Source organism: Haemaphysalis longicornis, unplaced genomic scaffold, assembly GCF_048455015.1.
Source record: "Haemaphysalis longicornis isolate Haplotype H1 unplaced genomic scaffold, Haemaphysalis longicornis Haplotype H1 scaffold_75, whole genome shotgun sequence".
Taxonomy (NCBI): domain Eukaryota; kingdom Metazoa; phylum Arthropoda; class Arachnida; order Ixodida; family Ixodidae; genus Haemaphysalis; species Haemaphysalis longicornis.
In genome coordinates this window covers 571,196-597,234 of record NW_027526434.1, presented here as the reverse complement: position 1 = coordinate 597,234, position 26,039 = coordinate 571,196, and the positions used below count along the sequence as shown (strand labels likewise).

The 26,039-nt window shown below is 48.1% G+C and overlaps 1 long non-coding RNA gene across 3 annotated transcripts in view; it reads right to left on the bottom strand.

Annotated features, from left to right (window-relative positions):
- Positions 1-26,039, bottom strand: part of LOC144148067 (uncharacterized) — a 97,687-nt gene that overhangs the window by 20,697 nt on the left and 50,951 nt on the right. For all 3 annotated transcript variants that reach the window (XR_013317955.1, XR_013317954.1, XR_013317956.1), the window contains one exon: positions 8,854-8,961. This is a non-coding gene — a long non-coding RNA (uncharacterized LOC144148067). The remainder of the gene's footprint in view (positions 1-8,853; positions 8,962-26,039) is intronic.

The window sequence follows — 26,039 nt, the reverse complement described above, 5'->3', positions numbered from 1 at the left end:
AATGCGCCGAAGTATGCCATCCCTGCACACCGCACCTCGCCACTAGACTAAACGGTCGCCTACGCTTCCACACGCATTATGCACGCAACGAGCACACGAACACCATCCCCGATGGAAGCGACGTGACCAACAAAACGCCTTAAACACTGCCATGATCAGGTCCGTCCAAGTGAATACCACAGTACGCAAAAAAATCAAGTCGATTGGAAATTCACTCAGCTTTGTCTATACGAACATTTGTCTGAATGTTCTTTGTCTTAACGAAGTTTCTAGTATCCGGAACGAAGCATCCATCAATTGTGAAGAAGCGGACAGTGATATGGATATGAAGCAACGTCAATGTACGTGGAATCTTGATTTTGCCTGCGGGCAGGCGCCATTTGGATTCGGAGCAGGATTTTGAAAACATCGGCGTGCCGAGAAACGAAAACGAATGACAAAAGCTGCCGCCCGAAGACACGCAGAAAACGGCAATTTACTGCCACGGTCGCGCCGAGAATCCTCGAGCCCCCCGACAGACTAATGTGGTAAAGACATAGTTGGTTTATTCCAGAGAACAAGAGGAGACACCAGAGGCAACGAGCTTTTTGAGTCTAAGTTTGTGTGAGTGCAGGGGGAATGAAAAAAAAAGTGGTTGAGTTTCAGTGAGATGACATGTCATCACCCCGCTTCAAAGGGGAAACTAATAGCAATCGTCATCATCATCATCATCATCGTCGAGTTCTTTCTATTTTGCCGACCTCACCACCAATTCCCACCTCTCTCATCAGCTCTCACCAGGCTGGTTAGTTTCGTTGATTGCGTTGGAGCTCTCACCAGTGTGATGTTGGTTTCGTCGTGCAATCTTAAGCATAGTGCGAGGCTCTGCGTCGCCAAATATGTGCACACTCACGCATTATAGAAAGAATGACGCAAAATAACGAAACCATGGAATAATAAATGGTCTGTAAGTTTGGAGCAAACAAAATTAGTTCGTGCGGGAATTAAAAATACCCAGTGGCGCAGCTTGAGAAATGCTAAAGACGGTCGTTTAAACCATGGCCCCCCGTATCTAAACTTAAGCCAGGTGCGACTCCAACGACCCAAGTATAGGCGAAATACACTGTATTTTGCAGAAACCTAAAGGGGCAGCTCGTCTTCTCGTCTGTACAAATTCGCAACAAAACCAAGGAATGAATGTTTTAATAATCACACACGTTAACGGCGTGTTTCCTTTCCTTTTCTTTTCGACGCGAAGCATCTCATGCTCGGGGCTGTGTCCCTGCGTCCCTCGTTGTCGTTGTCCGCCCTCCGCACTCCACTGCGCATGCGCGTCTCTTCAGCCCCGTCAGCGTTTGGGCTGACGTAAGCGCAGTCCACTATAAAAAGAAATAGGCGGCGCATGCTTTCGATCCCACGAATCTCTGGCCGCAGCGGGAGGTACGTGGCGCTCTTCCCACTGTGCTACAAACTGAGACGGGAGCATGTGCTAAAAAACGCGCCTTATGTCCTTCACTCATTCAAACTACGTCACGAAGCTACTGGTACAACAAAGGCACGCGAAGCTGAACGTCAACGGAAACGACGAACTGAAAACTAATGGGAACTTCAGTCGACTCCATGGCTACTTAGCATACTACGGGAAGATGGTGCAATTTTTTTCCGACTTCAACGACCAGCTGATCACTCGGTGGGCTTATTTTTTGATGCAGAAGATTTCACAGAGACTAAAAGCTGTCGGAAGGGTGTGGTATCTGATAAGGCCCTCTGATTTCAGTTTGTGCTAGTTTCTGCAGACTGCCTGTGTCCCATGGTGATGTTTCAAAGATGCGTTAGTTGCGGGCGCGGCTTACACTATAAGCTCGTCACCGTCCTGCTCGAGAAGGATATATGCAGCAGATGATGAACGTTTGCGAGCGCTCTCAGTATAAGACGACAGAGCAATAAATTTTCTGTTTTGTGCTTATTTGCTGAACTTCTTTTGTACAATGTTCGGGAAATTTATGCCACACTGCTTGTCCTGGATAGTGATCAACATCCGTGGTATGATATTGCAAGAATAACTGGTGTGCCGTCAGGTTCAACTGCTCCGCTGGATTATGTAAGCGCACAAAACAGATTTACATCCTAGTGTATAGCCCTAGTATGACCATGTGAGGAAACGCTGCTTACATCTACACGGTCAGTAAATCTCGGGGCAGTAATTTAACAATCAGCTCCATGCGTATGGGGCCTTGCTACGCTGGTCTGTAACACAAACCTGGCGCTCATACAGACCAAATGTACCGCACGAAAATCGCCCCAGAAACATTTACACTCTCGTAAATACACCGCATGATTCACGATGTACTGGTGACTGACAGAATTAAAACAAGTGATCACAGATTTTTCCGAATTCGCAACAGTGTGGGTATAAGAAGGGAAAGATTAATGATGCCAAAACGAAAGACGCCTAACTTGCCCTCCGTGGGGCGGAAAGTAGATGACTTACCATTGTTACTTGAAAAAAAAATTCTCTGCGTTGTTTAATGACACCAATAATGTGGACACTCTCAATTATCATTTTGCACATGTGGTCATGGATTCAGCACTAGCCATCGGAGAAAAACAGCCCGCATCCAAGTGTCGGTTATCACAGAAAACTAAGGACCTTACTTATCAGCGCCGGAAAATGTTAGTCCGCACTTCGCGAGACCAAATAGAAAGTGCACAGCTCTCCAAATTCATCAACAAAAGCGAGACTGCCGACATCCGTGCTTTCAATGTTGTAAAAATTGAAGCAACAGTGAAACATGGAGGGAGTTTGAAAACGACTAGAAGGGAGGTCACTATTGGCAAAGATATAATCTATGCACTCCGGGACGCCTGTGGTCACATAACAAACAATATCGATGATGCACTAAAAATAGCCGAAGAATTCTACAGAAACCTACTTGCTTTTACCCCTGCCTCAAACAGACGTTTCACCGAAAAGGGTGTGGAACCCGTTGAGCTGATTACAACCCATGAGGTAGCGATGGCGCTCCAAGCAAAGAAGAAACGGAAAGCTGCTTGAGATGATGGCATTACGTCCGATATATTGTGCCTCGGAGGCAGCGTTGTGCTAACGCAGCTTGGAGTGCGATTCTCGCAGTACTTGAGCTCCTTAAGGAAGCCAATGGAATGAAAAAATGCAAATTTAGTTCTCCTACATAAGAAAGGTGATGCCAAAAAGCTTAAAAACTACAGGCCTATCAGCCTTCTCTCCGTTGCGTACAAATGGTTTCCTAAGGTAATTCTTAACCGCATCAGTGCCATTTCAGACTATCAACACCCACGATAACAGGCCGGTTTCAGGAAGGGTTTCTTAACTTTTGATCATACTCATGCTAAGAACCACGGAATCGAAAAGTGCTAAGAGTATAATGCACCGCTGTATATGACATTCATAAATAGTCAGAAAGCATCTAACTTAGTGCCCACCTAAGGAATAACAGACGCGTTACGGGATCATGGCGTCGACGAGGCATACATTGCGATATTCAGTGATATATACGGCGGATGTACGGAAACAATACGGCTCCATCACAGAACTCGCAAATTTCCTATAGAAAAGGGGGTTAGGCGAGGAGATACAATATCATCACAGTTATTTACAGCCTGTCTGGAGGGTGTGTTCAGAAAGCTTCTGTGGAGGAAAACAGGAGTGAGAATTAATGGGGAATACCTTAGCCACCTATGGTTTGCAGACGACGTTGTCTTGTTCAATCAGAGCAGGACGGATTTGCAGCACATGCTTTGCCAATTGCGCTCAGCAAGTATGATTTCAGGCTTAAAAAAATCCCACCATCTCCACGAAGTGAATGATGATGAGAGGGGCGAAGCTAAAATGCTTATCGGTAAAACCATGAAACATTCGCCCGCACATCATATAAAGACTCGACACGTCAAGCTTACCACCGCTCCGTTGACAAGCCCGTCGACGTCATCGATGTTTGTGGTGATTATGTAGGGCTTCTTTGGGACAATGAGAATCTCCAAGGGTAAGTTGGCGAAATCGGTGTCGAATTTTAGCCACCTTGGCAGTCGCCTTCTGCAGACCATCTTGTGTTTCGTACCCCTGGTACGTGTCTTGAGCTCGCAGGCGACGAACGACAACCTCTTATTCTTACACTCCTCCTTGTTGGGTAGCAACGAACGCGTCGAACGTTTTGACCTCTTCGGCCAATCTTTGGTTGACGAATCCCTAGGGGTATCCTGCCACAATCATCACTAATGTGCCAGATACAGCAGCAACGAGGGACAGGACAGGGCCCGAGCAAGAGGAGCTTCGCCCCTAAAAATGAACACGAAAAAGGCCAACGTAATGTCCAATCGGCACGCCAAGATACATCACTTCCCGGTAGACAATGACGACTTGGAAAGAGTCACCGAATACGTATATTTTGGGCAAGTAATAGCTGCAGATCTAAACCATGAACCGGAAATTACCGGCAGGATAAGCATGGGGTGGGCTGCGATTGGTAAGAACTCCAACATTCTCACTGGTAAGCTTCCCCTGTCACTCAAAAAGTTTGTATTTAATCAATCCGTTCTTCTAGTAATGACTTATGGGGCAGAAACTTGGGGTCTCACCAAACGACTTGAAACCAAACTTGGATCGGCACAACGGGCCATGGAATGACGAATGCTAGAGGTCACGTTGAGGGACAGGAAAACAGCCGAATGGATTAGTGAACAGATCAAGGTGGATGACATTCAAGGTCAAATTTTGCGAAGGAAATGGGGATGGGCTGGTCACGTAATGCGAATGAGGGACAACAGGTGGGCCATCCGTGTGACAGACTGTCTGCCAATAGACCGCAAACGCAGTAGGGGTCGGCCGAGAACTTGTTGGCGAGATGAGCTACGGAAATTTGGGGATGGAAACATGGACTGAGCTAGCACTCGATAGGCGTGGCTGAAAATCTTTGGGAGAGGCGTTCGTCCTGCAGTCGGCAAAAACAAGCTCATGATGATGATGATGATGATGATGATGATGATGATGATGATGAAATACATCACATTTGCGAACAGAGTAGCCGCTCCACACTAATATGTGTTTCGAACGCATGCGGGGAGTAAATTTATGTTGCGAGCGTGCCCCAAAATCAGCGGCAACTCTGGGAAACGGGCCGGAGTCTCCCCCGGCTGGTGTCAAAACGGGCGCTAGGGGGACTTTCGTGGTGTCTCTACAGGCAGCGCTCGAGACGTATGGGGCTTTGCTGTAAAAGTCTCGTGTTTTAAAGCGCGAAGAGTTCTAGCAAGAGGAGGAAACGAGTGTCCCGGTGATGTTAGTATGCGTTACAAAACGTTTCAGTCCGAGGCATAAACGAGTGCCCCCGTGCTGTTTTATTAGGCCTTACGAAACGTTGTCTACGTGACTACATGAGACCAAGATTACGACGACGATGACATGACACGCCGACAGCACGAGCCCGTGAGAATGTTCGCCTACCGCAACCGGACAAAAGCATCATATCTGTCTACACGTTTTGAATGTCAGCGCTCACCAAGATTCGTGGACTCCAATCCGCACGCGTTCAAGACACCGACATTCGCCTCCGCACATACTTTCCCAGCATGTTCGAATTCGCCGGCCAGGTGATACTCAAGCACAACAGGGGGAGGTGAGCTAGCAGCCTCCCGTCGGGCCACTTACCAACCATGCACATCCTCTTGCCACGCCAATCACGACATCTCTCACCTATCGTAACGCTCTCGCTCCACCTGGTCCTTCCGTCTCTCCTACCCTACCGCTCCCCCTCACTGCTCCACAGGCAATCCCTGAGCTTTATGCCCTCATGGTCAATCTTTTGTCGCACTTCGATCGCCGCCTCGCCACACGCCTCTAACGCACCCTGTGCCCACCCCCTAGTCCCCGTCTAACTCGTGACATTCGGCAGGCTCAAACCTCTTTACCCCCCCCCCCCCATCACATTCTTCACCGCATCTATAGGTGCCCTGGCCACCCTTCCTGTCCCACCCGTTCTTCCTACCCATCCATCTCTCATTCTTATTGGGACTGCACTCCGGCATGTCTTGACCCATCCCTCGCCTATATCACCTCCTGGGAGGTCTGGCAGTCTGCCCCGCCGACAGTAAACCGTAAACATCCAGGCTGCCCAGGAACCTCTCTAAAAAAAAGGGGGCATCGGATCCGCACCGGCATTCTGGTGTACTGTGGGATCCAGGGAATTGAACTTTCATATTAGGAGGTGGACTTAGGTCCTGCGGAAAATAGGAGTTTGTTCTTTTACTCTGTACAATACAATTCCACCGGAAGAGACGCTGTGTCAAAGAGGACGACCAGTAAAACTGTCATGTGTTCTGCAGTGGTAGCCATACGCAGATCCGCCGTAAAACACTGTTTTCACATCGTGTAAACGGCGGCTCCGATTTGTTATATAGTTACATATTCAAAAAAAGAATGGCTCGGTTAAGCTTTTCTTCCCCTGGGGAAAACAGGCTTTTATTGGATTGGTTAAAAACCACGTCATTGATGCTAGTTTTAAGCAAATACATGTAACAAATTACCTACGTCAAAATTTGTGGCCCAAAAAAGCAATAAATTTGTAATAAATTTTAATAATTTTAGAATAAATTCATTCAGAAATTTACAGTGGAACACCGCTGATACGTTCCCCGGACTTACGTCGAACCGCTTCTTAGGACGGACCATCACGGTCCCGGCAAACTCCCCATAAAAACAATGCATTAAAAACTGATGATATGACGTTCGTATGCACGTGGGCGCTTCATACGACCCACCCTGGAGCGGGTAAATCGACGCTTTTCTCATATTTTACACCTCTTTGCCGCCTTGTCCTGGCCTTCTTTATTCTTAACCCCCATTTGACGCCCTTTGATGTGCAAAGTTTCGCAGGCGCGTCAGACCAGTTACTGAACAGACGCAAGCAAGCAGGTGGGTACTTGTGAGCAGGAGTTAACCTGCGACGGCCCAATGCAGCAGCAGTACGCCAACGCGCCAACCGCGAGAAGTCGAAGGTGGCAGGTGGACCGTGAATTTGAAGCTCCTGTTGAGCCGCCGACAGACGCAAAAACACATACGACGCAACCCCACGGCGATGACCGAACATCCGCTTCCCCGCCAGCTCCATCCAAGTTTCTTCATTTCAGGACGCTCGAAATCCCTATATCGCTGCTGTATGCTTTTCAGTCGCTTCCAAAGCCGCGTTGTCCCTCGCTCTTCTGTTTGCTAGAGTGCCCTAATTCACGCGCGTCTATCGCACGGGTGGAGAAAACTACAGGAGGCGATGGGTGGAGACATGTATCCGTAGGCGCCGCCATTTTGTGTCTTCCCCTCACCTCCGCAGCAGGTCACTGTAGCAAGACCTCGCTATTATTTTCGCCGCAACACTTTTTACTCGTAAAGGTTGAATTATCCTATTTCGCGTTGCTGCGTCTTGTGGGAAACGAAAACAGCTGTGTTGAGCACTATGACCCAATAGCGACGGCACGGGCCTGTTCAAAGGGTGTGTCCACCATGTACATCATTGCCGCTTTTTAAATGCAGAGCATTTCTTTAACTCACGATGTCACCCGGCGTTGGCGTGCCTCGGCGTCCGCAACAGCCGTTCCAGGTGCGCCCTCTCCCCCACTCCTCCTCTCCCGCATCACGCTACCCTCCTCGCTCTCAACAACAGGTCCGCACCCCTCCCCCTACACTATATAAAAAAATACTTACGGGCGCCTGGTTTCGATCCCACGGCTCTGCGGGCGGAACGCAAGGTACATGGGGCTCTACCCACTGCCCCACAAAGCCGACACAGAATGGAAGGCTACGAACGCGCCTTATATTCTTGACTCATTCAAACTACGTCAAGAAGCTGCTGATACAAGGCATTCACTACCTGTGGGCGGAACGCGAGGTACATGGTGCTCTTCCCACTGCGCCACAAAACCGACACAGAATGAAAGGCTACGAACGCGCCTTATATCCTTGACTCATTCAAACTACGTAAAGAAGCTGATGATACAACGCATTCACTACCACCAACTCCCAAAACACTAAACGTTAACGCAATACACCCACCCCCTATGCGACGCATTTACTCGAGTCCCCCTCCCGGGGACATGGGCCCTTTTTGTTCATCTTCGCCTTGTACTATCGTTCGTTTTGCTTGGAGCTGGCAGTTTCACACTCGCCTTTTCCCATCTTAATTTACTGGACCACGTCGGCCTTATATCGCTTAGCGCACGGCGCTTGGCTGGCAGGCTAGCTGGACGCCGTACAGGGGACGGGGGCACAACATAGGCATTGTGCAATGCAGGCGTTGTGCCTCCTGTTTAACTTGAGGTTTCAGTAAACGTACGCAAATCACGTGAGAATGCGCTAAATATAGTAGCTTAAATAAGTTCTTAGCCCTTCTGTTGCGTGAGGCCACCTAGTAGGCCAGCATTTACCTGCATCCCGGTCGTATGCCACCCCGGTCATACGACGCCTTCTAACGGTTCCTTGAAAGTCGTATTATCGGGGCTCCACTGTAATTTATTCCTGAGTATATTCCTGAGTATCCTGAGTATCTTGAGCACCATTGGCCATGATCCCTTTCAGCCTGCTCAGCAATCGACAATGTGTAAACCGCGATCGCATTTTCTTGACGCTGAACTTCTCCACTTAAATATCCCAACACATTTCATCTTGCTATGGAGAGGAACAGCAGCCCAGAAGGTTTCTTTGATATACCAGCGGCTATCGGACGAGGAACGCTGGTATAGGCACGTGCACTTAGGGTGTCATAAAGATTTGGCAAGAGCAACATTCCACCACAAGTTACTTGCTGAATGCAGTTAAACAGCATTTGCTACCAATATTTCGATCAAAGCACTTACCACCGGGAGGCTTATCTTGTATCGAATAAATTGTGCTTATAATTGCGCATGCTTTAGGCCGTTGTAGATGGATCAGCTTTACCAATTCCTCTGTGTACTTATAAGTGCCTGGAAAATATACACGGTAGCATTAATAAAACGTAACATGCTACAGGTAGTAGCAGTTCAGAAGCGACAGTTTGCACGGCACTCACTTAAACAAAGTACGATAGAGGCTATTACCCTCCGTTGCAATGCTGCTGTGCATCACAAACCTCGGCACAAAATCAGTGTAAACGTGTTGAAAGTTGTGCTAGTAGGATATGATTCATGATACTGCATGCCATTAATCATACTGGTTGGATACATGAAAGCCAACAAGCACAAAGTACTTATACCACAGAAAAAGACTACGTAAAACACAAGAGAAAGATTTGCATAAATGAATGAATGAATGAATGAATGAATGAATGAATGAATGAATGAATGAATGAATGAATGAATGAATGAATGAATGAATGAATGAATGAATGAATGAACAAAAACTGACTGCACACAAACTAGATAGGACGAGAGTACAAGGAGACGTTCTAAACAATGATTTACGAGGGGATTTTACTGCGAAGCAGTGTACGCTCACCCCTCAAGTATTCATAACGGTGAGCCTTCTTTACTCGGCGCCGCTCCGGCGTTCCTCTTCGCCCCTACCGACCCCTCTTTCACAACTGTGAGTTGACCCCTCACGGGGCCGGTAATCTTGGTGACGGTAATGGTGACACCGCGTACCCCGAGCCCCCATACTCAAGCTGTATCCTACTCTGGCTGAGAGTTTTCAGGTGAAGGGCACAATCCACAAACGGTGGCTGTAGGAGCCATGGTCAAGCTCCGGCGGATGTACTCCCTGGCTGTTTACCAATCACCCCTGTCACCAGAACGTCACCCCTGTCACCAACGTCACCCTCGCCACCCCAGTCACCAGAACGTACCCCTGTCCCCTGTTTTTATACTATTGCTTATCGTATTTTCTAAACCCCTCCCAAAACATGATCGGCTGCCGAAAAGGAGCCACACCGCAGTCTCTTTCCCAGCGGTTTAAAACTCGCTTCCTAAACCGAAGAACTACCCTCGCTCCATGGTGATCGAATCGGTCGACCAATATAAACCCCTTGCTTCACAAGTTTATTGATGTTATGGGATGAACGCCAACAATCTCGTTTTGCCTCCCGGCGCGCAAGTGTTCCTCACGCCTTTGCCATTTTGAACAAAAGCAGGTTTCTCGACGTGGGGTAGCGACGAAGGATACCCGATGAAGATTGATGATTGCTATTGGTTTCCCCTTTGTAGCGGGGGGATGACATGTCATCTTACAGAATAGGACTAATATACCTTTATAGTCTTGTTTTAATAATGGTGCTGCTTCGGGCAGGCACAAAACCCTTAATAGGCACAAAATATTTTGCTTTTCTGTCACAGGTGGTAATTGTAACAAGGCAATATTCCCCTCTCTGCTTTTTGTCCACCAGCATTCTTCTTCTTCTTCTCGTCCTCTCGACAGCCTTGAAGTTAACTTTCTCTGTGCTACCTTTAAATCTTAGGGCTTCCGGAAGCGTAATATTTCCATCATGTAGGCCTGGATCGACACCCTCGCAATCTAGCACTATGCGCCACATAATTTCTGCTTCTTTTCCACAGGCCACGCATACCCCATCACTTTGTTAATAATTCCCCACAAAGCTGGTATTTCGCAAGCAGCCAGCTCTAGCCTCAAAAAGCAAAGGACTGCCTTGGGAATTATCGTCGAAATTTTCCTTTCTGATGTTCAACTTCTCAGCCCTGTATATCTCTAACGACGCGTTAGCTTCCTTTTTTTCTGTCGATTTTTCGTTTCAATCTGCCTTGCCTCTTTTTTTGATACGTTGGCTGTTTTGGATTCTCCACTGTTCTTTCCGTAATTCATTGTTAGCCTTCTAGTCTTCTTTAACCACTGCGTGTCCACGCTTTTCAAGTATAGGTACCTAAAAACCTTAGCTTCCCACCTTCGTTGATCCATTGCTCTCAACCTAATCTCAAAACATTTTTTCCTCTGTGCTTCTCGAACTTGAAACGACGCCCAGCCCATGTCTCCCTGTGCTGCTTAGTTAGTTGTTTTTCAATGCGTGACTAAGGCAAAACGGCCTACCGTTCTCTGGTTCACTTCAAGGCCTGATAGAACATCGGAATTTAGGCAGAGTACAGCATTCGCAAATGCAATGCCCGGAACCTCTACTCTTTTCCACGTTCCTCTCACTACTTCATATTTGTTCATATACCCCACTGCTTCTTCTGGGCCTCTCGCGCCCGCCTACAGTCGTTATTCTACCACAGCCTCCTCTGGGTGCGCTGGTCACCAGAGGTGTGGCAAACGGACTTTTCGGTGGCGTCGAGGATGTGTGCCATGAGTAGTTGGGTTGCCTGTTCAACGTGTAGGTGTCTTATGGACATGTAGTATAGTTTGGATGCCTCTGTAAATCCGACTGCCACCTGCTAGTGGTCCCCCTGCCAGCTGGCTGGGCAAAGGCGGTTTCGGCTGCCTAGCTTTGGTCGGTTGCCAACGGCAGCGGTGGGTGAGGGCCAGTTCTCACCCGGGGATGCAAAACCCCAAGGGAGTGGCAGCGACTCCCGGGAACTGCATGGGCCAGTTCCTGCCCGAGAGCCGATGCTGGACGCGGAGGCAGGCCCGGACAGCCTGGGTGGCTACCGAGGTTGGCTCTGGGAACTTGGCAAAAAGCGGTGAAAAAGGTTCCTTTATAAAAGGACCGCCGCAGTCACCCCAAGCGGGCACGACTGCTCGCTGCCGACACGAAGGTTCCTGGACAACAGGATCCAGGGCCTTCGATAGGTGCTCATGATGACCAGTGTCTCTGGCCTTTAGTAGCGACCAGTCTAGGAGGCGCGCACTTGCTAGGACCGAGGAAAGAGAGATTGGCTCACTTCTTAGGGAAGCTTCTCGTTCTCAGTATCGGGAGTAGGGCTGGTCGTACTCTATAAGGATTACTCCTTCCACCTGATGACTGCTGCCGGTATGGGGAGGGTTCCCTGGTGGGTGAGTGGTTGGCATAGGAGCACATTAGAGGTCCACCGAAACCCTATAAGTCACATAGGCTTTCCTATGAAGATAGGTGATTCAGGTGCACATAGGGATCGACAGATGCGTACAGGGTACAGTTACCCCGTCTGTCGGACAGTTAGCTTTACCAGTATCCGAAACCGTCGAGATGAGGGGGATTAGTACCTATGTAGGCTGGGCAGGTGTCTCTTGAGTACTCGGGGGACCTGGTGGGTGTTGCCGGGGGGCTAGTTGTGAAAGGGGTCTGGAGACTAGGTGTCGTCACTCCGTCGCGGGTTCTCCATGTTCTTCGATGTCGGAGCTCAGATAGTCGGAACCTATAGTGGGGTCCGCTGAATTCCAATTGGAACCCTCTGACGCCCATCCTGAGTTTTCAGGCCTATTTTAGGAGTCAGACATCTGAGGATTAGAACAAAAATCTAGCTGTCCCCATTCCCACCAACTTTCCCATAACCCATTCCTTATTACCACCATCCGCATCCCTCATCCCAACCTTTCCTGCTACCGTCCCAGGAGAGATCAGCGGAGTCTCCCGGGCCCACTCTCCTGGCTGTGGTGTCGCTGTGTAGCATTTTTCCCTTTTATTTCCACTTCGGTGGGTATTTCCTTCTCTTCAAAACTCTAGTTGACTTCGGTCCAGTTTGTTTATATTTGATTGGCGTCTCCCGTGATACGTATGTGGTACGGGTTGGGCTTTTATTTTATATTATAGCCCTTTACCTTTATGTATATGTATTCCAGAGTGCTCATGCTTCGTTGAACTTGTTCCGGGAAGATGAACTGCTTAGGCCTTTACCAAATATGTTAGTGGCGTGGGGAAGTGGTCACTACCATATGGGTCAGTGGTCACACCCCACTCAAGGCATGGAAAGAAAACTGCAGATCCAACACCAAAGTGAAGGTGTGAATAAGTGTTGTGTCCGATATTATGGTATGTTTGCTGCTTCTGGATGAAAAGACATGCTCCAGACGAAGTTAAGAATTTCTCAATAAGGCGACCTCGCGCATCCGCGCGAGCATAGCCCGAAAGAGAATTATGTGCATTCAGGTTCCCTATCAGAATGAAAGGTTCGGGTACGTTATCTACCAGGTCCTCGAAATCTGAGCCGGAGAGCTGGAAGTGAGGGATGTAAAGATAACATTGTGTTATAAGCCTATTGAAGCTTATCGTTAGGTTGGCAACCGCCTGTAGGATGGTCTGAAGGTGGACAGCGTGGGACGCCAAGGATGTTCGGGCAATGATGGCCACACCGCCTGAGGATGTGCCACCACCATCCCTGTCCTTTCTAAATACCATTCAAGAAATTTGTGTGCCTGCAGTATAAATGGGTTTCTTGGAGACCCATCACACTTGGCTTACCGGAATGCATTACTTATAGACATCATCAAGATTTTTAAGAAGGCATCTGCAGTTCCATTGGATGGTATTTTCTCTTACCATTATTTAGGTTTAGAGCTACTGGAATATGTGCGTGTTTAGTGTCGACTCTCGGGGCGTCGACTCTTGGAAGCGGTTTTCTCACCTTTTTTACTGACCTGGACGCTGTAGCCCGTTCCTTTCGCTGTGATGCAAGACGGAACGGCTCGGCGTCCATGTCGTCATCCAAAGACATGAGGGTGCCCTGTGGACCAGACCCCCTCGACTTGGCATCCTTTCCGGTTGCTCTTCATTGGAGCCGCGACCTCCGCGGGCGGAAGGAATGCCCCGTGTGGTAGAGATGGCGAGGCAGGGCTGGGACCAGCCCCGGGTGCCTCCGTATCCATCTCCTCCGTGGCTTCGCGTGTGCTTTGGGACGGTGGAGAGGAAGCAGTGCATGCAGCGGCATACCCAGCAGACGTGGTAGTCATCAAACTGCTTCTGGATGAGCAGCCTGCGAGGTGACGGGTTGGACAGGCCAAGGCAACCAGAGGGGCAGGGGCTGGACCAGGTCCGACGGCGGGTACTCGGTCCCCGGCAAAACCAGGTACCGTTCCGCCTCCGTCGAACTGCGTCGGCGTACCTCCTCAGTGGGAAAGAGAAAGAGGCGAACCTCTCTCACACCCGCCGCTCTGGCTCATCGGATAAGGTGTTGCGCTGCTCTAGCACGAGGTCGCGGGTTCGATTCCCGGCCACGGCGGCCGCTTTTCTGATGGAGGCGAAAAGCGAAAATAGCCATGTGTACGAGATTTTGCCGCACGTTAAAGGTCCGCAGGTGGTCAAAATTCATCCGGAGCCCTCTACTACGATGCGCCTCATCGCCTGCGTTGCGTCGCCGCGTTAAAACCTGCAATCAATCAATCTTTCACGCCTCTGGGAAGGTGACGTTTTCCGTGACCTTCACATTGATGATTTGATGTTCGTGTTTGAATTTGTCGTATTTCCATGAGCATGGAGCGTGGGGATCCTGGCAGTTTATAAAGGTGAAAATATCTGTGTTGCAGGTCTCGGATGGGTGTTCTTGCTGGGCGCATTTTGCACAGGTAAATCTGCCACGGCAGGGGTTTCTGCCGTGCCCGAACCGTTGGCACTTGAAAAAGCGCCGTGGGTTCGAGACGTAAGGCCGGACTGTGCATCGGATAAAACCTGCATTGAAAATTCGGAGAGGGGCGACGTTAAGATGTCTGCTTCGTGGGTAGTTTGCCAATTTTTATACGCCTGATACCAGTTACACCCTGACCCCGAAGGCCCTCCAGCAGGTCAGCTTGACGTGGGCCCTCCAGCGGTCGGAGCTTGACCTGGACTCCGACGGCCACCGTTTGTGGTTTCTGCCCTTCACCTTTCAACTCCTACGCATGATAAATTACAGCATGAGCATGGGGCTCGGGGTCCGTGGTGTCGCCAATACCATCACCAAGATAACTCAAGGAGCCCCAAGCGGGGTCGGCTTAAAAAAGCTCTTTAGTGCTATCAAAAAACGTTTCCGCTTCCACACTTTTTAGATATCTAATACCTCGGTTTGCTGGGACCTTTTCTTTAGTTGAGTGCGGCTGACTCTCTGTTTTTCTTTTAAGTAGTCTTCAATATTTTAGTTGTGCTCAATAGTCCCATATACTTTCGCCTGTCTTCTCGGCTTTTTCGTGTGCTGTGTCTCCACAATTTGTATGAAAATATACCGTAGCACTTTGCACTAGGAAACACTTTTGCTTAGCACACTCGAGAATAAAACGACAGAAAAACTGAGGACAAGGCGGTCCATCTCGGGTTATCAATATGCCTAAGCCGTTTTTTGAAGATATTTCGCTCTCCGCTTCCCTCCATTCCGAGGAGGTCCATCCTCTGTCAGCCTGCACTAGTACATTTATTCCTTTACTGTGTACTGTGCGGTAACCAAGTTGGCGTTCTCTAGATGACGTTCTATCTAAATCCGTCGTTGAACCGCCGGTTTGACACACCCTGTCGGAATGTCTGATGTGACAGACAGGCTGATGATGATGATGGTTGTATTTTTGTGGCGCAAGGCCAACTAGGGCAAAGAGCGCCAAAAACCGATGTTTAGTTACCACAGATTAAAGGGTAATACAAAAATTGAATAGCAACAGACGTAAAAACGAATAAAGACAAAGGACATGGCTGATGTAGAGGGCTAGGTTATGATTATGCGTGTTTTGATATGAGATTCAGAAATGTAACTTCAGATAAATACTTAAATACTCATTTGACAGAAAACATTGGTTCATCGCCTAAGAAGTGCGATGGGTGGAGTGGAATTTGTCGTCTAGAGATTTCTGGAAAGTGTTTGCGTCGTGTGGTGTAAAGTGCCTTGCATGTGATTAGTATGTGAACTAAGGAAAGGGCCTCTCCGCACGAGCTGCACTGAGGTCTAGAAGATCCCGTGAGCAGATAGGAATGCGTGGCATGGGTGTGCCCTAGCCGTAGCCTACCCAAGGCGACTTCCGTGTGTCTGTTATGCGAGTCAGCTGTGTACCGTCCCAAGTGTGGCTTTATTACATGCAGTGTGTTGTCTGTTTGTTCACTCCAGTGTGTTTACCATGTTCTACGCAAGTGTTGTCTTATGTGTGGCTTGAGGTCTGTTTTGGGTACCGTTGTAATGTCTACAGTGTTCCCGAGAGCAGTAGCAGCAGCCCACTCGTCTGCCAACTCGTACCCAGCGATCCCAGGGTGTCGTGGGACGCAGCAGAGGAGCAGCTCACGCTTTTGCGCATAGACTGACATAGTGGTGTTGAACACAAGATTAACTATGTGGTTTTTGAGGGGCTTGTGCGATGATAGTGCGCGAACAACACTCAAGGAATATGTATAGAATAGGGAACTGGGAATTTGATTTTCAAGAATGTGTCGTACCACCAGTAAAATTCCATACGCTTCTGCTGAAAGAATTGTTGTGTGCACGCTCATGGTTCTGGCTGCACTGAAAGTTCGACCATGAGCAGCGCACGACACAATAGTGGATGTTTTAGAAGCGTCATTGTAAATTTCTGCACATGTGTATTTAAACTGCAAAGAAAGAAAGTGCTGCAGTATTGCAGCTCGCCGTACTCCTTTTTTGTCAAGTTTCATAAAAGAAAGGTCGGAGGACACAGGGCGAACCTTCCAAGGAGGTAAAATATCTGAAAAGGATGATCTGTACTCATCTAAAAACGAAGCGCTCAGATTCGAGGCTCTCTCTCTCATTGTAAGTGAAAAGGGCAGAGGAACGGATGGTCGATTTACAAACAGCGGAGATGTGGATGTATCGTTCAAGACAGGATAAAAAGAATGGTTATTCGGCTATAAAATTTTAAAAGAATAAAGAAACTCCATGTCTGTTCGTTGGTTCTCCAAGCTCAACTATTATTATTATTTTATTTATTACCTACAGCGCCAAGGAGGCATTAAAGCGGGGGAGGGGGGGAAGCGGGTAGTTACAAACCAAAAAACAAAGAATGAAAAATACAGCAGATATCAATTCGCAACAAAAGAACGCAATCACTCAACTGGAATATAGCACTGTGAAAATTGAAAAGAATATAGGTACATATAATTCAGTACTACACACATTAAAAACTGGACAAACGGCGCATTTCCCTGGGCAGTTTTATGCCACAAAACAGCATGAAAACCCATTTTCATGTTGTTGCAAAAATGCACATTGTAAAAAAAAGAAAGATACTTCCGCCGCACACACACACACACCCGCACACACACACAAAAGCCCTGTCATACTCATCAGTTGTTTTTGGTTGATAGCACAGTTTCGGACAAAGCATCGTAAAAAGAGCTGCTTCCGATGTGCGACACGACTGCTGACGATAACCGATTCCACTGCCTGATAGTTTTGGAAAAAAAGAACTTGCAAGGATGCAGTGTGGCTTTTCTACTCTCGCACTTTGTGGGCATGGACCATCTGCGCTGATTTATAATGTGGCGATGCAATGCACTGTTATCGCGGAACACCCGTTTTAGAAAAGTATACTTCATGGAATAATTTCAGACAGAGCTTGCTTCCGCGGTGTTCTAATATTTCCCATTGCAATGTTTGTATTGAAAATGTTGCACTGTATTCTTTATTTCTCCCATGTTTGCCTAATACATATCGCACCGCGAGGTTCTGAACCCTTTCTAGTTTTTGTTTGTCAATCACAGTCGAAAGGTCCCACACTGTACATGCATATTCCAACACAGAGCGCACATTTGATTTATACAACAGTGCTTTTACAGCCTGTGGAAAATCACGGCTATTTAGACGCAGGAATCCTAGAGCTGGTCTAGCCTTAGCTACCGTGTAGTCTACCTGCCGATGCCAACATGAAGACGGCGTGAAGTACACCCGTAAGTACTTGTACTCTGTAACAGGTGAAAGGGTATTATTATTAATAGTGTAAGAGAGACGTCTTGTTATTTGTTTCCTAGTAATATTCATACACACAGTTTTGTCCAGGTTCAGCTTCATTTCCCACTTTTCACACCATGCTTGAGTTTTGTCTAAATCACTCTGAACCTGAAGGACATCATTTTCAGCGGTTAGTTCTCTATAAATTATACAATCGTCCGCAAACATTCCCATACACGAAATAACTCCCTCACTGATATCATTTATATAAATGAAAAAAAGTAAAGGCCCCAACACTGACCCTTGAGGAACCCCCGATGTGGCCTCAACAAAACCAGACTTTACCGTTGACAAGAACTGTTCACAGACTCTACCGTTCATTTCTTGACCTTAGGTACTCGGAAACAGAGTTTATGATTTGAACATTGATAATATAATGAGACAGTTTTTGTACCAGCAAATTGTGAGGGACCAAATTGAAGGCTTTTTAATCCAAAAAATACAGCCAACATCTGTTCAATTTTGTGATGCCTTCGCAACATCATGAGAAAACTCTCTTAACTGCGTAACGTTTGAGTAGCCTCTGCGGAATTCATGTTGGTAGGGGTTCAACTGGGAATGATCATTGAAATGTTTAATTACGGCTGTGCACAGAACGTGCTCAAGAATTTTGCAACAGACACTGGTCAATGAAACTGGCCGGTAATTTCAGACGATGCTTCGGGGCCCTGATTTGTGAAATGGTACCACAGATGCAATTCTCCACTCCTCGAGTAGCAAGCACTGTTGAAGTGATTTTTCGAAAATTAGTTTTAAGTATTTCGACAATATATGCGCGCAATGTTTTAATAAAGCATTTGGCAAACCTTCTGGTCCAGTAGCTTTAGAAGTGCTGAGACCCTCAAGTAAGGCTTCTATACCATTTGTATAAAAAATAATGGCGTTCATGTCTGGCACCTCGCCCACTAAATGCCACTCTTCTGTATCTAGTCGTGTGTGTACAGCCGAAAACACCGACTTAACATAAGAATTAAAGCATTCGGCCTTTTCGTTATCTTCGTCAGCAACAGAATTACCTACAACAAGAACAGGTATTGAAACCGTGTTCTTTAGATTCCTCTTTGTGTATTTCCAAATTTCCTTAGAATTTTGCTTAATTTTGTTATGAACAGAATCGAAGTAGGCTGATTTGGCAAGGGCTATTGCACTTTTCACATCACTTGTTATTTTCTTTAGGTTATCAAGATTTGCTAATATAGGAGCGCGCTTAAACTTTCTGTAAACTTTATTTTTCCTATTCCTTATGCCGCTCAGTTTTTTAAAGAACCATGGTCTGCTTTTATTCTTTCTTTTGGTTAACCACCAAGATGGAACATAACGATCACGAAGATCCTGAAGTTTTTCTTTGTAAGTCCACCAAAGCTCCTCTACAGAACAACATTCAGGACGTCTTTCTAAAACAACAAAGAATGACTCAAGGGCGCAATTTATTTCAGTAATATTCGCTTTTTCATAATTGTAGACACGTCGATTTTTAGTATTCCTAATTTTTTCGTAATCCAAGTTCATATCACAAATAACCGCTTGGTGCTCGCCAATTCCCGGTATTACCCTTGTGGACTTCATTATATATGGAGCATTTGTACAAAATAAATGAAGAACATGGTTCCATCTAGTTTGTTCGATAACTGTCTGAGTAAGTGTAGACAGGTTAACGACATCTACCATTTCACTATTTATTCCACCGCTTACTCCAGGAAAGGTGGGCTTCTGGCTCCAGTTTAGATTGGGAAGATTAAAATCACCAGCTATAGCAATGTAGTCTGTTTGAATGGTTTCATTCTTGTGTGCTAGTTCTTGCAATACATCGGCAGAAGCTGAAGGGGGATGGTAAAAGGAACACACCGATTAGGTTTTACCATTTCGAAGTCGGAGTGGGCACCATACTGCCTCGCAGGAATATGGCATATCAATTTCAAAGGATGCTATGCTTTCATCCAGTAATATGAATACACCCCCTCCGTGTTTGTTCCTATCTTTTCTATAATATGTGAAGTGTTCTGGGAACACTTCCCTAGTTGAAATTCCCCAGGGAACACTTACCTAGTTGTAAAGCGGTGCTTTACACCAATACATACGACACGTAGATGACCACCCAAACTTAATAGCCATATAAGAAACTGGATCTACACCATCACAGCCAGGCTATAGCACCCACACCACAGAATCTTCAAATAGCAGTATAGCCACTCTTGTCGCAAGATACCGTACAGTCGTATAACATACACAGTGGCAGTGATATTGACCACATCCTTACAGAGATCCTGACACCGAAAGGGGTCAGCGTAGTCTTTTTGTACTTACCTTATATAGCTCTCCAAGCGGCAAGAAAGAGGACTTCGATTACATACTCGCTACAACCCTGAAACTGGTCAAGAGAAACGGAGTGGTCATCCTGGGAGATTTTAATGCGCCACACCAAGCCTCGGGATACGGCAAAGCAACCGCAAAAGGAAACAAGCTATGGGAACTCATTTATTAATAAGGTCTGACCCTTTACACGAATCCTAACTACCCAACGAAAATTGGTAACAGCATAACACGAGACACCTGTTCCGACCTGACGATGACGAAAAACTTTTCAAGAGCAGAATGGCACAACTCTTAATACACACTTGGGAGCGACCATTGTATTCTCGTCACCACAGTCCCTCTCACGTGCAAGAACCATCCCATAAAGAAAACCGGCTTCGTCAACTGCGATGCATTTCGAAAGCAGAGAGAAAATAGCCCCTCTTCAGAGATTACCAACATAGAAGAGTGGGTTCGTGATCTGCACGATGACGTATCCAGCCAATCCAAGGAGCTGACTTTATCGGAAGGAAACCAGCCTTCGACCCTCATTTACTTCACCTTTGTCAAGCCCGAAGAAAGATGCTCAGGAGATGGCGCCGACAGAAATTGAATAGAAGACTCAAAATTCGGATAGCACAAATTACGGAAGAAGCCACCAAGTACGCAGCGGAACTCATGCGGCAAAACTGAAACGAACTCTGCAACACGTTAGGTAGTGGAAAAACCTGGGCGCTATTGCAAAATTTTCTAGACCATACAAAAAGCCGATCAGCTACGCAAAACACCATCACGAAAATCATGCACCAACACCCAGGAACCAACCAAGATATCCTGGATGCTCTACGGCACAAATATATAGGGCAAAAGCAACCATCGGACAAGCCAGTGGAGTACAAAGGCGACCCCAACAAAGACCTGGACAGATCAATCACCCTGTCTGAAGTCAAGCAGGTGGTTCAGGTCCTCAACAATAACACCACACCGGGAGAAGATAAGGTCACGAACCACATGCTCACAAACGTAGACGATACCTCTATACAGGCTCTTACAACATATTTTAACCACCACTGGGAAGAAGGCACACTGCCAAGACAATAGACTCACGCTGATGTCGTTCTGATTCCTAAGAAAAGAAAGCCACCCGAGCTGGAAAACCCGCAGCCTACTTCCCTAACATCTTGCATAGGCAAACTCTGAGCACGTTGTCCCAAACAGACTTCAGCCTTACATAGAAAACAATAACATTTTGCCACCAACTATGTTTGGTTTTCGTCATCACTTTAGCACACAAGATATTCTCCTCCAACTCCACGAAGAAATTACGTAGCAGATCTCTCCCTACAGCACCAAAGCCATCCTGGCATTAGACCTGAAGGCTGCATTTGATAACGTCAGCCACAAATGCATACTCAGAAACCTCACCGAAAACTGCGGGCAACGTTCTTTCGCATACATAAGCGCCTTTCCCCGCAACCGTACCGCCGCGGTTGGCATAGGGGACCTCAGAACCCGTCCTCTTCCTACTTCAAACAAGGGAAACCCGCAAGGAGCTGTATTGTCGCCAACTCTCTTTAACATAGCGATGATGAATCTTCGAGCTCAATAGACGGCGTGCACGCCGACGACGTCACCATATGGGCAAACACCGGCTCGGCCGGCGAGATGCAGGAAGGCCTCGAGCGTGCGGCCGACATTGTCCAACAGTACTCACGCAACAGTGGTCTTAAATGAGCGCCGGAAAACTCGGAGCTACTATTGATGACGAAAACATGCGGAAAAATTCCATACAACCAACCTCAAATCTCCCTCACATTGGACAATCAAGATATTCCACACGTACAGACTATCAGAATCCTTGGACTCCATCTTCAACAAGATGGCGGTGGATCGCACGCACTTCAACCACTCAAGCACACCACAAATAAAGTCACCGGCATCATGAGCCAAATCGCAAACAGGCGCCTTGGTCTTAAAGAAAACGATACCACCTGTCTAGTACAAGCACTCGTCATCAGCCGGGTAACTTGCACCGCACCCTACATCACAATCAACATGCGACAACCGGAGCAATAAGAAGCCCTCGTCCGGCAAGCCTACAAGAGAGCCTTAAATTGTCCACCCACCACCTCGACGCAGAAGCTACTGGCTCTCGGTGTTCACAACACGGTAGAAGAACACGTTGCTGCACACCTCGTCGGCCAATGAGAAAGACTCCAGCTAACGCCGACGAGCAGGCAGGTTCTCGAACACTTACGGTATCCAACACAAACTACAGGCCATAACCACACGATGACACTCTTACACATGTATCGCGACAAAATTCGCGTAAGACCTATACCTAAAAACATGCACCCTGTATACAACCAGGGGAGACGAGAAGCCCGCGCCCGTGCTCTGCAAATCAAATTTCAAAAAAATTCACAGCATATCCACGGGGTGAATGATGATGAGTGGGTGAAGCTCCTTAGGGGAAATTATCGGTAAAACCGTGACTCTTCAGTGAAAGTTCGCCCAATACATCTGTGTCCGAACGCAACGTCTAGAAAGTCTCGCTTAAACCGCGCGTCGGCACCTTGGGGCTGAGCTCGCCTGATGCGTTTTGCAGACGCCTCACGAGCTCTCACTGCATCGGGGTCTGCCTGCCGATACGCGCGCTTTCTCGCCGCTTCCCGTTCTCTTACGTTTTGGAGATCCTCTTCGCGCCGCAGCCGTGCCGCTTCGCGTACGGCAGGGTCCTCGCGCCGTTGCCGTGACGCTTGGGCCTCTCGTTCTCGAACGCTGGGATCTTGGCGGCGTCGTCGCGCAGCCAGACGACACGCTTCGGCCTCCCGCTCTCGTACGGCAGGATCTTGGCGGCGGCGTCGCGCAGCTTCACGGAGCGCTTCTGCCTCGCGGGCTCGCACATCTGCAGCCTTATCCATCGGGCGACTCCGAGCGCGCGCCAACAGCGAACGGATTTTATTACAACGCTCCCCGCCATCTAGTAAACAATCCAAGAACTAAACTAGAGGTAGCCACGCCATCTAGTAAACAATCCAAGCGCATCTTTTAATCATATACAAGTACCGCCATCTAGTAAACAATCCAAGAACTAAACTAGAGGTAGCCACGCCATCTAGTAAACAATCCAAGAACTAAACTAGAGGTGGCTACATACATACGTCGAGGATGGACAAACCCACGCCTTAAGGAGCTTCGCCCCTAAAATCCAAAGACGTGTGGTACACCGACGCAGCCAGCTACCCAGGGAGGCCAGCTGAAGTCATCAGCGTTATTGATTAGGACATGCGAGAAGAAACGACCACGACAGTGAGTACACCATGCCCTTCAGAAGCAGAGGAAACGGCAATAGCACTAGCCATCACTTCATCCCTGCGAGCAAAACGCTTAACAGTAGTAACCGAATCACAAACAGCCTGTCGCAGCTTTAGCAAAGGCCGAATATTTAAAATCGCCCATCAAATACTGACCAAATATTCGCCCAGTCAACTGCCCACAACTTCAGTTATCTGGACACCAGGACGTAGCGCCCTGGACGGGTACGAACGACAGCATGCACCAACCCGAGCTATGATTATCCGGGCCCCACCACCTCAGGGCGACCAGTCCACAGTTCCAGCGCCAATCCATTTCACATATAATATTCTGCAACATCAACGTTTAAGTCGCCGCTCACTTCCTCCGCCGCACAAACACCTAACCAAAGAGGACACAGTAGAATGGCGCCTGCTGCAGACGAACACATACCCACATCTCAGCCTCCTCCACTCGATGTACCCTGCAGTCGATCCGTCAAATCAGTGCCCACGATGCGGGCGAGAAAAAGCTACTTTTTACCTCGTCACATGGGCCTGTCCCGAAACTAAGATAGTGCCCCTGAATGGCAGCAATCCAACGACTGAGCAGTGGGTTCCTTGGTGGCGCCGGGCACCTACTGGTAAAATAGATACAAGCGACTCCCCGGCCTGGCGCTCGGCCCTTGTGTGGACGACAACGCTTGGGAAGTTCACCCGGCTTGCACGGGAAATCGCCCCTATGGAAAGGGGCGGCTGCAAAAACGCAGGTACTTTTTACCGCAGCGATGGCTCAGAGGTACAGCACTCGCCTCGTATCTGGGAGGTACTGGGTTCGAATCCTGGTACCATCGGACACCCACCGGTTTCTGTAATGGGTACAGGCGTCCCTGGTCGAGTGCATACCCTTGAAGGGGATTTCACATCTGGAAAGCTGCCTTTATCCTATCGAGGGGTCCCTGACCCTTGTCCATCTGGCGGGGCCCCCGGCCATCATGCCGCGTTGCGCAATTGCCGGGGGTGAAATAGTCTGGCGGCATGTCCTGCCACAGGCGGTTGCGGGTTGAGCGTCCATCCTGGCTGTGGAAGGCGCCATGTGAATTCGTGTTCCTTGGTGGCGCCGGGCAACTACTGGTAAAATAGGTACAAGCGACTCCCCGGCCTGGCGCTCGGCCCTTGTGTGGGGCTAAAACGCTTGGGAAGTTCACCCAGCTTGCATGGGAAATCGCCCCTATGGAAAGGGGCAGCTGCAAAAACGCAAGAACTTTTTTTTTCCACCAGGACCTTGTCCAGCACGACCCTGGAAGATCAGCGCAGACTGGTCGAGAGGGCCCGGGTGACATCCAAAGCTACAGAGGCTCTGGAATGAGAACTCCTCTCACTTGGGAAGACGAAGATCTATTTTTTGCCACCAATGAAGTTTTTCCTTCTCCTCTCTCCGTCACCAAGATTACTCAAGGTGCCCCGTGCGGGGGACAGGCAGCCCTGAATTGTCGGTACCTTAAGACCTTTCATACTGCAGAACAATTCATTGCGCACGCGGACGAGGACAGGAAAACAGAACAGAGATACCATGGAGGTCTACTTTCAACTAGTTCTTATTCGGAAGGCATAAATATATATCCACACTTTTTTCCCTCTCACCACCATTGCCCACGTGCTGCATTGACGTGATCAAATGCCGACTCCTGATTTTTAAACGTAACCACTGCATGCTCACACGTCAACGTCGTAATTTTAAGAGATAAGGGGTCTCCATTTCCTCCTAATACTCAGGTCTCGGTACAATACTCGTTTCAAATCTTTCGACACGCTCCGCCACATTGGTTCGTAGTGAATGTCTTGGCCACGTCGAACCCGTTGAAGATCATTTCATCGTCGACGCGTCTGAGAACTGTGCACTACCGACTATCCCGCCAACAGTTTCCTCCCCCACATAAGCAACTGACCAAAGAGGAAGGAGTTATACTTCGCCAGCTCCAAACTAACACCTTTCCCCACAACACGCTCTAGCACAAAATATTCCCCACCCAATTGTCCCCTCAGTGCATCTTCTGCTCCACATCAGGAACACTATACCACATAGTGTGGGAATTCCCGAACATCCCAGACCTCCCTCCCAATCCCAACCCTACGTCTTCACAGTGGGCGGCGGCGCTGACCTGCTCCGACCGCTTTTCCCAGCTTCGGCTGGTGAATAGGGCCCGGAAGGCCGGCTACAGCCAGGGAGTCCTGAACTGAGGACACCCCTCACTAGTCCGGAGTGACTGCACTCAACGGATGGGACAAAGAAAGTTTTTCCTCCTTCTCCTCTGCACGGCGCCGCGCTTTCATCATCCTCATCATCACCAGCCTCTGCAGGGCAAAGACCTGCAGGGCAAAGACCCACTGCAGGGCAAAGACCTCTCCCATTATTCTCCAATTACCCCGGTCCTGTGCCAACTGTGACCAATATATCCTGGCAAACTTCTTGATCTCATCCACCCATCTAACATTCTGCCGCCCCCTGCAACGCTTGCCTTCTCTAGGGATCCCCTATGTCACCCTAACAACCAACAGTTATCTTCCCTTCACATTACATGCCCTACCCACGTCCATTTCTTCTTAATTTCTACTGATATGTCCTTAACACGCGTTTTTTCCCTTACCCACTCCGATCTCTTCTTGTCCCTTAATGTTACACGTATCATTTTTCACTCCATT